General features: G+C 45.0%; 1 long non-coding RNA gene across 1 annotated transcript; it reads right to left on the reverse strand.

Moving 5' to 3' along the window:
* Positions 1-3,032: 3,032 nt before the first annotated feature.
* LOC141417198 (uncharacterized) lies at positions 3,033-4,014 on the reverse strand. Its single transcript, XR_012441786.1, has 2 exons — positions 3,874-4,014; positions 3,033-3,355 (listed from the first exon to the last, which is right to left on the reverse strand). It is a non-coding gene; the product is annotated as an uncharacterized lncRNA (long non-coding RNA).
* Between the last annotated feature and the right edge of the window lie 7,575 nt (positions 4,015-11,589).

Genomic DNA, 11,589 nt, shown 5'->3' on the forward strand with positions numbered 1-11,589 from the left:
CTCCTGGTATTAACATGCCTTAATCCATCACAGGCTGTATTATGAAATTACTGGGTTTTACTCCTGGGTCCTGCTGAAGATCATTAACCCGACTCTTCTCGGCCATACATCATCGCCTGGATTACCTCACAGGTCTAGGGGCCCCTCTTCCTGCACTGTGGGGTGGTCCTAGTCATTTTTCTTTGCCTCTGCTGACAGCAGGGCTGTTTGCATTAGTGAGCAGATGGGTCCTGAGTGAGGAGGGCACATCACCTCCCACTTGCCACTTCTCCTTCCAGTGACCCAGGTTTCCAAGAAACACACCCAAAAGGGAAGCAGCAGCCACCCAAAGACACCCTTCCCCACCTTTCTGGTGACTTCAGGCTATCCAAGAGCAGTGTACTCGTATCCTCAAGCTTATTAGGGGCTTTTATGCACACCATCCTGTGACTTATCTCCTGAGCAGTGGGTAGGTAGGCTCTTCTCTGGGACCAGGGGGGCAGTGGAGGGTGCCATATGCATCCCAGTGTTAACCAGCTCAAGGGCTCACCCTGTATCATCCCCCAATTGCCCTGCCCTTGTGCCTTGCTCAGTCTGCCCCATGGCTCCACAATCCCCCTTGCTGTTTTTCCTTTTTTCTTTTTTGATGAGGCACCAAACTATTTTCTATAGGTTGCTGTACCATTTTGTTTTATTAGTAGTAGTTTTTAAATTGACAAGTAAAAATTGGACATATTTATGATATAAGATGTGATATTTTGACATGGGCATACATTTTAAAAAGGCTAAATCAAGCTATTTAACACACGTACTATATCGTGTGTGTTAACAACACTTGGAATCTAGTCTTCTCAATTTTCAAATATGAAATCTTGTTATTAACTATAGTCAGTACATCCTACAATGGTTTTCTTGAACTTAATTCCTCTATCTTTTAACCAACATCTCTCCAATACCCTGTACCCCAGCCTCTGGCAACAACCATTCTACTCTCTGCTTTTGAGTTTGACTTTTTCAGATTCCATACATTAGTAAGATCAAGGGGTATTTGTGTGTGCCTGGCTTATTTCACTTAACATAATATCCTCCAGGCTCAACCATGTTGCAAATGATAGGATTTCCTTTTTCTTTTAAGATCGAATAGTTGTGTATATGTTCCACTTTTTCATCATCTATTCATCTGTGAGTAGACACTTAGGTTGCTTCCATTTGTTGGTTCTTGTGAATGATGTAGCAGTGAACATGGGAATACAGATGTCTCTTAAACACTGATTTAATTTCTTTTGGATAAGCACACACAAATGGCATTGCTACATCATATGGCAGTTCTATTTTTAATTTTTGGAGGAAACTTCATTCCCACCAATGGTGGATAATCCACCAATTTTGAAGCCAAAACCTTGAAGATGTCTTCTCTAGCCTCTTGCTTTTACCATCCTGGTCTACCCATCCGTTACTCTTCCCCGATGTGCCAACAGAAAGCATCTCTAACCCACCATTTCTCTTTTTGACCTGAATCTACCCTACTCTGAACCTGGATGCCACAGTTGCCTCTAACTGGTTTCAGCTCTTGGCACCTGCAGGGCTCCTCAGTGCAGCCAGAGGGCGCTTTTAGAAACAAAACTCCTCCCTGGGATGTTGGAGTGCCCTATGTTTACCTAGGTGTGACAAATGAATGAAAATTCATTGAGCGTCCACTAATGAATGTGTGCTTACACACCCATTGAATGTATTTTATGCTGCCTCAATTTTAATGAGCTAAGAAAATAACAGAAATCAGCTTAGGTTATTCTCCTACTTGAAAATTCTCTACTGACTTCTTGTCCTTAGATAGAGCTATGTTGTTTCTACATGGCCTGCTGTCCTTCCTGATCCCATTTCTTGCCATGAGCTCCAGCCTTTGTTCCCATACCCAGACCCTTTGTCCTGCTGTCCAGATCTAGAATATACCATGCGAAATCAAGCAACAAGGTCTTTGCCCTTCCTTTGCCTAGAACCCTGCTGAAGAATTCCACGTGGCTAATTCTGCCCTGTGGTTCTGGTTCCAGTCTAAAGATACTTCTGCAAAATTTTCTCCCCCGGGCTGGTTATTGAAAGAATTCTTCCCCTTGCCCATCACTTTCTCTCACGTTTCCCTTGTTTTCTTCGTGGCATTCAACAAACAGTACCTGAAAATGTCTTACATCTGTGTTTGTTATCACTGCTCACCTTGGTCTGCGAACTCCACCAGAGCAGGAAGTACATCTGTCTAATTCATCCTTGTCTCCCCAGGTCCCTGCCCATCTCTTCCTGCCCCTACCCACCCTTCCTTTGTCAGGGCAATCATAACACTTACATAGAGGCTCAGAAGAGAAAAGAGGTATAAACAGGCCACATTGACCATGAGAATGAACTTGGAGAGTGACAGCCAGTCACAGGTCTTAGCTATCTCTCCAAAGTCCTTCAGATGCCAAGTCCTCCAGCTCCTGGTTACTCCACTTCATTGGATAAACTCTTTATGAGAACCATGACAGCCGAACCCTGAGGGAAGTGGGCGCAAGGAAGAGGCTATTGCCAAAGGCAGCCTGTATGCTTTGAAAGGCTTCGTGTTGACTGTGATGGTCATGGAGAAACTCCTTCAGCATTTACTCCTTCTGACCTGAAAAGGGGTCAGAAGACAACCTCTACCTGCACATGTGCAGACATGGGTGCCAGCCCTGGGGACTCAGTCAAGTCACAGCAGGCCTTGGTTTGTGGGGGACAAGACCTGGCTAGATGAGAGGTGAGTGATATGCTGCTGTGGGGGGAGGCACCAGATCTCCTCAAAGGGAAGCTGATGTGACCACAAGCCTCTGATAACACACAGCTCGCACAAGGGCCTGAGCTGAGGTACAGTGACACCAGGCCCCAGAAACTTAAGGCAAACATTTTGGGTCAATCTCAGTTTAGGTTCCTCTTTTAGACCCCAAGGGGCAGTGCATGTGACTCAAGTGGTAGACTGCCTGACTAGCAAATGTGAGGTCCAGAGTTCAATCCCCAGTATCACCAATAAATAAATAATAAAAGCCTGTACCTGGGGTAGAAGTAGTTTATGATGGGGTGAGCTGATTCCAGGTAGCACAGTGGGGCAGAGGGAGACAAAGAGAAAGAAAAGAGGAAGCCAATGCAGGGCTTTGTAAAGGAGCAGGCATGGCCATTGACACCAGAACTCAACCCTCCGGGCCATCTGAGGATCTGTGTAGAAGATACCTGGGGCTCATCGTAGGAGCACCAGGAGGCTGAGCCATTTGTCCACTGATTGCCATCCCCATTGACTGAAGCTGGCCCAGTGCAGATGCATGCTCCCACACACACATGCTGTCTGGTTACATGCCAGTGTTTTTTCAATCCTTGGTGCCTAAGAAAAAGAGGAAGATAGTTAGGGTGAGATGCTGTCTACAGTTGCAGGTCAGCTCAGAGAGACCATGAGGCTGGGTATCCAGAGAACGTGCCAGGGAGTAGCTGTGGTCATAGACTCGGAGCAGTTATGTGCCACCTCGCACTGTGGGTCAATAGCCACAACTATGGACTCAGCCCCCATGTGTTCTTCTGGTGGCTTATGTGGCTGCTAGATAGCCCTCATCTATCTGCTAGACATCATTTTTCCCTTGAGGCCCAGGTGGTGGTGAGTCAATACTCAAATGATAATCTTCCTTGCTTACAACTTACTCTACTTGTAAAGGGTATTATTCTATTTTATCTTCACAGAAACCCTGAGTGATAAGGGCCATAAGTTCCATTTTTACAGCAGGGGAAATGGAGACACCAGAAGAAGAAGAAGCTTACCCACTGTCACATTGTTAAAAGAATATACCAGGTGTTCACAGCTCTGAACAGCTGTGGGGAGGGCCTCATAACCACAGAGAGTGGGCCTACCCTGAAATCCATGCGTTGGATCCATAAATGAAGTTCCATCATCCTTAGTTACCTATGGGCCACTCACTACCAATCTGGTGCCTGTCAGCCAGGCCCTGTAGAAGGTTTATGCCAGAATCACATCCTCAGTGCCTTCGGAGATGTGAGCCCCTGGTCAGAGGGCAGGGAGGGAGGGCCTGGGGGCTGAGGTGATGGGCCTTGGGCAGCTGCCCTAACAGAGGGCAATGGTCAAACCAAGACTTGCTAAGCCTGTGGATGGGCCACCAGGCCATGAGTCAGGATATCTTTGCTCTCTTGCCTTGGAACTCAGCCGGGCATGTCAGGGTTCATGGAACTTGGCAGCCCTGCTCCCAAGGGCTGAGTTTGACTAAGACAGATGGGTCATTTTCACAGTGCCTTTTCTACATCGGTGTCCCTGTCGGCTCCTTTCTTGGAAGGGAGCATGGTCATGGGAAATGCTAGAAGAGGTACCCATGAGCAGCTGTCACTCAACATTGGCCAAGAAAGAGAAATGTGATGTGTGGCTTCACAGTTCTTTGCACAGACAGTAGGCTTGGTTGCTTTCCCCAAATGAGCAAGGAAATGCTTGGTTACAGATTAATGGTCAAAGTACAAATCGTTCTGGATGAATTTGGTGGAAAGTCAGAAACCACAAGATGGCTAGCAACAGCAAAGGTCAACAGGCAGCTGGCTTATCAATCATCCTGGGTTGCATTGTTCTTGGAAGTCAAGACATGAATGTTTGCTAATGGACTTTGTGACATAACACCAAAATGACCTGGCTGGTCAGGGCCCGACAACCAACAAAGGAGCATGTGATAAAAGATGAATTAGCTAGAGACACACACAGGTTGGCCTTCTGGGATTTCCATTAATGGAACAAGTGAGCTGTGACTTGATCAGTGGAGGGAGCAGTCGAGGAAGAACAGCCAAGAGGCCAAGGCTGGATCCTGTATCAGTCAGTTTTTCATTGCTATTAACAAACTACCTGAGACTGGACATACTATGAAGAAGTGTATTTAAGCAAAGAATTTTGGAGACTGGAAATCTAAGATAGGGTAGCCCCATTATTCTGGCCTCTGGTGAAGACCTCATGGAGGATGGCATCATGGTGGGAATGCCTGTGAGAAGGAGAGATCACATGGTGAGACTAGAAGCCAGTGAGTGGGGAAGGGCCAACCTTGCTTTTTTATAACAACCCTCTCTTGAGAGAACTAACAGTGTCCCACAAGAATTATGTTAAACCTTTCTATGTGCAACATCACCAATGATCTACTTACCTTGCATTAGGCCCCACCTCTTAAAATTTCCACTGCCCCTCAATATCATTACACTAAGGACCAAGCTTCTAACACATAAACTCTTGGGGGACAAAATACTTCCAGATCATAGCAGACCCCATCCTAAACCCTCCACATAATTGGGCCAAGTTTCTTTGACTCTTTTGGCCTCAGTGTCTTCTACATAGCAAGAGATTAATTGTAAAGCAATATATCACATCCCAGACATGGCTGGACATGGATAGGGAGAGGACATTTATTTCCATCTAGTAACATTCTAGACAAGGAAACCTTTTCTCCCCAGTTGAGTGCCAAAATTCATCTTTTTCTGGCCAAAGTCATGGAAATCTCTTACAGTATTATATAAGTTATTCTGTAGCCATCAAGGCCTGCTCCTGACCTCCTGGCAATGGTTTATCTAAGAAGCAATGGCCAAGGTTCAAGTACTGAGTGTTCTATTTCTGGGCCTATGACCTTGACCTTGAGCTCACATGGTACTCCTTGGGTCTCTTAAGATACAAAAGAAAAGCAAAACTTTACAGAATACCTATCTTGTGATTCTAAGTGATGGATGATGGATGGATGCAAGAATCTAAGTCTCTCTACTATAGGGCCTTTAGGAATCTTCCCTTCCCTGAAATGCCCTGCCCATGGCTGACCCTCCTCAGTTTCAGCTGAAATGGAGCCACCTCTGACCTCCCTCTCTATCTAGGGCTTCCCCATTGTTCTCTTTCTCTCAACATCCTGTTTATTGATGTCACAAAATCCGCATGGTATACATAACTATTTATTGCTTCTTCTCCTGTGTGTGGTCTGTCTCTCTCACCAGTCATTGAGTTCTGAAGGGCAAAAATTTCTTGTATGTGTGGCTCACTATTGTATAACTAAGCAGTGCCAATATAACACGATGGCTGGATGGATGAATGGATGGATGGGCGGATGGGTGGAAGGGTGGATGGACAGAAGTTATTGTGAGAAGTAAGAAAGAGAGCACATAGAGATATTCTTTGGAAATTGTAAAGTGGTAGATTAATGTAACATGTCATTACAAAGTGCTAGTGTTAAGCACTGCAGTAGATGCTTTACAAGCATCATTATCTCCCATCATGCAATTCTGCCTCATGTATGCTACTGTGCCATTGTACAAATGGAGAAATAAAGGTTCTGGCAAGGTTGATTAATTGCCCTTTATAGAGCTGGTATGGAGTGAATTTCAAGCCCAGGTAAGTCTGCCTGAAAACTCAAACTCTTCACAAAATTATTCCAAATTTCTCATTATCAGCAAAATGACTGTGTCGTGAAGGTCCCATTCTTATAGACAAGTGCACACTTGGACACCCTTAGACAACATGCTCCCATAGCAATTCCTGAGTCTCTTTATCTTCTCTCTGAAGCTTAACCTGCTTTCTCTCCTACTGTCCACTGGCCCTTCTTGATGCTGTCATCAAGAATTGTTCATCATCCTTTTTTTTTTTTTTTTTTTTTTTTGGTGCTGATAGCCCTCCCAAAATCTTGGTTAACATTCTTAAAATCTGCCAGACTTTCTGTAAAAAGTGTGGCAAGCACCAACCTCATAAAGTGTCATAGTACAAAAGGGGCAAGGATTCTCTGTGTACCCAGGGAAAATGGTGTTATGATAGGAAGCAGAGTGGCTATGATGGGTAGACTGAGCCAATTTTCCAGAAAAAAGCTAAAACTTCAAAGAAAATTATGCTGAGGCTACAGTGTGTTGAACCCAACTGCAGAGCTAAGAGAATGCTGGTTACTAAGAGCATTCAAGCATTTTGAACTGGGAGGAGATAAGAAGAGAAAGGGGCAAATGATCCAGTTCTAAGCTCCGTCTTTTGTTTTTTATGAGGGAAGTAAAATCATGGGTTCATTTCAAAAAAAAAAAAGAATTCCTTATCTTACACCAATTCATCTCTAAGGAACTGCTTCCAGTTACTTCTAATATGAAAACAATTCTTGTTAAAATTGGGCATAAAGTGAGCATTGAGAATGTCTTAACAAGGAAGGATGTTTGTGAATTAGTTGCAATCTCCTCTGGCTCCTCTAGAGGGTTTTTCATTAATTCTTCTTAATTTCAAGAAGTTAACCGAGAGAGTTGAAATTGTGGGAGAAAGTAGTATCCAGATAAGCATGTACCATCTTGCCTATTTCATAAGATTCTTAAAAGAACCACATAAAGAATAAAAATGAAAGCACACTGGGGGAACATGAAGATACAGACATGTAAGAATATGCTGCTGCTGCTATGACTTAACATCTATTCCAAGCAAATTAAGGTGCTAAAGTGACTCCCCGGAACTTTCTTACATAAGTTTCATCACTCCTCTGAGACAGTGAGTGTCAATATCACAGAAATAAATGCCAGCTTAGAGGGAGCCAGGGCTTGTCTGGTGAGACTAGAACTCTGGGCCCTTGAGGCAGAGCTAACCCTTGTTACTGCATTTCCCATAGGCAACACCCCAGATTCCCCTGGATGGATTCAGCACAGGTTACCATCTCTGTAGAATCTGCTCTGGCAAAAATGAAGCTCAACTGCTCACAGTCAGTAGGAACAATTTGGAAGTCTTGTAATCAAGTTAATGGTTCTACTTTTGCTCACACTGAAGTGGGATCCAAAGGACTCTTGGGATCCTCCTCCCTATCACCATAAACTCAGGCAGTGAGGCTGAGCCCTCATATTCTCCAGAAGAAGAGACTATATCTGTGTCCTTCTCTTCCAGAAAGTGGAAACTGGGGTGAAGACATTGATGTCCAGAGGGAAGTGATATCCAGGGGTCCCAGGTTTGAGCAGCGATCATCACACTTACCAAGAGTTGATTTAAAAATGCAGATTATGGGCCCCACTCCAGACTGAATGTATTCTAATCTGGGAGTGAGACCTAAAGTTCTGCATGTTGGCAAGAGCCCCAGGGAGAATTGGATGGCTGGCCAGTTTGGAAAATTGCTGGGGTGGAAGAGAGAAACCAGGTTCAAGTCTGGACTAGGGTGAATGGTATCTTCTCAAAACTCATGACCACATGACACTAGAGAATGTGACCATCCCCTAAAATAGGGTCTTTGTAAGTGTAATTTCAGTCACTGTTTGTTATTTGGCACAGTCGGGCTCTATGAAGTCAGCACAAATCCTGAATTAGAGGACGCTGAACCATTGCTCCCAGGGGAAATGGACAGTTAGGATCCTGTGAGCTTCCAGTAGCAATAGTTTCCCCAACCAGTTAGGTGTACTTGTGTGTGTATACTGCTGTTTGAAGAACCTCTTATTTAACACACATCACTGGTATGTTTCCATTGAACTCATGACTATAAGCACCATGACTCTTGTCTAAACGAAGCCCCTCTAACATTTGTATTTTTTCCATAAGGCACATCAACCTTCTCGCACTTGTGAACAGTAGTTGGCACTTCAACTCTACACTTAAGGCCATTTTGAACAGCAAAATCACCCATAAAAATAAAAAATATGCAAACACACATGGCACTAAGGGAACTGCAAAGGAGAATGGTTTATGAGGACTGAGACAAGAAGACAGAGCATCACTTTGCTTGACCTTAGCTGGGAACTCAAATTTGTCAGTACTCTCCATGTATCTGCAAATGATCATGTATATTGATTTTAGGGCTAGAAATAAATGTTCATGAGGAGGTAAACAGAAAATACAGAATCCACAAATAATGAGGACTCACTGGAAAGATGAGGTCACACTGGGTTGGGGTAGGACCTAAATCCAGTATAACTGGTGTCCTTGTAAGGAAAGGCCACAAGAAGAAGAAGAAGAAAGAACACACAGGGACAGACAGAAAAGGAAGAAGGCCATGACAACAGAGGCAGAGATTGGAGTGATGTAAGTGTGAGCCAAAGAATGCCAGCATCTACCAGGGTCCGGAAGAGGTGAGAAAGTCTTCCCCAAAGCCTTCAGAAGGAGCCCAGTTCTCCTGACACCATGTCAGACTTGCAGCCTTTAGATCTGTGAGAGAATCCATTCTGTTGTTTGATGCCAGCTAGATGGGGTACCTGGGCAGGGAATCCCTAGGAAACCAACACAACAGTCTGTACATGCAGTTGCCAGTCTGGCTCCAAGAATGGCGGTCATGAGATTCGGAGGAATCCCTTCCCCTGGAAAGCCAACTCAACTCCAGGCCCTGCAGCCTTCACCAAAGATCCAATGACAGAAGGTCTTCTCAGGGACTGGAATGTGTCATTTCAATTCAGTGGTCTGTTATTCAAATCATCCTTCAGCATCCTGGCAGCTGCAAACCGACTGAACTCTTACCTGTCAATCCAACTAAGCATTGGTCATAGGGCCACCCACATCTCTGCTCAGGCAGCTTCTCACAGCAGACTTCCATCCCTCCAATGCCACAGCCTTGGTCTGCCAAGATGGAGTTTTTCCTTCTCCAAAATCTCAGTGCTATAGAGAACACTTTTCTCAGATGATGCATAGATTTTTGCCTATGGTAATAATTATAGGTAGATGTGTGTTGTGTCTGTGATATAATTAAAATTTAAATTAAATTAAAATTTCATCATCCAAGTGCCTCACAGCTGCTTGACACTTGGTAGATACTTAATAAATGAGCTGGCCATGTCTAAGCAGTCAGTGAGGTTCTCCCACCCTGACATCCAGACTCTGGGATTATTAGAGAAATGAGCTAGCTCTGACACTTGTAGGAGACCAAACACTCCTGGCCTGTAGCCAGCGTGGAAGGGTGATATGCTGGTGGTGCTTCCAAAGCTTCTTCTGGCCCTATTGCCACCAGCATCAGGCCTCTGCTTTCCCATTCTGAAGGCCCAGTTGAAGAGCAAAGATGGCTGCACACGCTTCATTCTGTGCATTCCTTCAGAGCAGACTGAAAGGAGGTGAGCAATGTGGCTGGGCACTGTTGCCAGCCTCTGGAGTGTGGCAGATCAGCAAACACAGTCAGGGGGGCCTGACCACTGAAGAGGGGACCACAGTGTTGGGGACCCTCTCCCAGGAATCTATACCTTCCTTCTAGTGAGGAGAGCACTGCCAGGTCCAACACTCCTCTCTACCCCTTCTAGAACTACAAAATGGCAGAATAAGAAGGATTCAAAGAGATGGACAACATGAGATCACATACATGGGACCAGGCAGGTAATCAATATAGGCGACGAGACAAGCCGTGTGTCTCCAGAGAGCTGCCTGTGGCCACACCTATAGAGTGGATGCCTTCAGTTATCATTACCTTTAATGGTGCACCTGGCAGGCCAGGCTCAGCCTTGTGCCCATATTTAGTCCATATCCCTGATTGCCTTGACAGACACTCTGACCCTTGGGGAAAGGCAAGGTCTACTTAGGACCATATTGTAAGAGAGCCACCACATCAGGACAGAAAGCCCAGCTCCAGTGACACCCCAGACCATCACCTTTTGTTCATTGTTTCAGCCCTGCAAGTCTGAAAAGAGGAGAACTTGAGAGACCTTAGAGAAACACTCATTACACAGGCAGGAAAACTGAAGCCACATGGTAGAAGCAACTTGGCAAGCTCCTGTGGCAAGTGGATCGAGGACACGAGAGCTGAAACATGACTTGTTTGTGTGCACGTTGGCGGTAACTGTGTTCACTTCCTTCAAGCCTTCTATGGGGGCAGAACGCGCATGGTATACAGCAGATGCTCAATAAATTAATGCATTTTTTGATGGTTGCAAACTCAGAGATCCTGTTTTGATAACTTGCAGGCTGGGAAGGCAGCCTCCATTACCCTTGGACGACTTCTGAATGATCAACATTTTTCCCCGAATTCCTGAGCATTCCCTCTGGGTGCCAAACCCAATGTGACCTCTTCAAATTCATAATGAGTATGGAATAAGCAGAAAACAGCTCAAGGTGAGTCATTCATTAATCATAAACAAAACAGGCCCGATCAAGGACACATCAGCAGGAACCATAAAACAGAAAAGGGAGGCAAGAGTTACCCAATCTTTTTATTTAATATTAACTATGTTATGTTTTTTCATCTGAGTTCTGAGAACTATTGCTTTCCACTCTCTGCATTTGTATTGGTGCAATCCAAAGTCAATTTTCCTTGAATACATGGCTGCTGACTTCGTGGGTGCTGAGAGCACGAGGAAGAACTTCGGAAACAAAGTCATCCACAGAAAGGATGCCCCACTGGCAAGACCCCTTCCATACTAGGTGACAATGGCCTCATCCTTGGTCACTTTGTCAGCATTGCCTGATATACTCAGGGAGATGCGGATGAACGGCATGAGAACCTGTGCTTGAGACGTGTGGCACACTTCACCGGGTAGAAATAGCAAGTGCCTGAGAGATGAAAGCCATGCCGGCCCCACTGGGCTGTGGCCAGTGGGCATGCCCTTATTTGGGGGAGGTCAGACAGGGGAGAGTGAATATCACATAGATGCTCAATCCCACTCATTTCTTTCTCCTTTGCTCTCACATGTGTA

Source organism: Castor canadensis, chromosome 15 (assembly GCF_047511655.1).
Source record: "Castor canadensis chromosome 15, mCasCan1.hap1v2, whole genome shotgun sequence".
In the NCBI taxonomy this organism is placed as follows: Eukaryota; Metazoa; Chordata; class Mammalia; order Rodentia; family Castoridae; genus Castor; species Castor canadensis.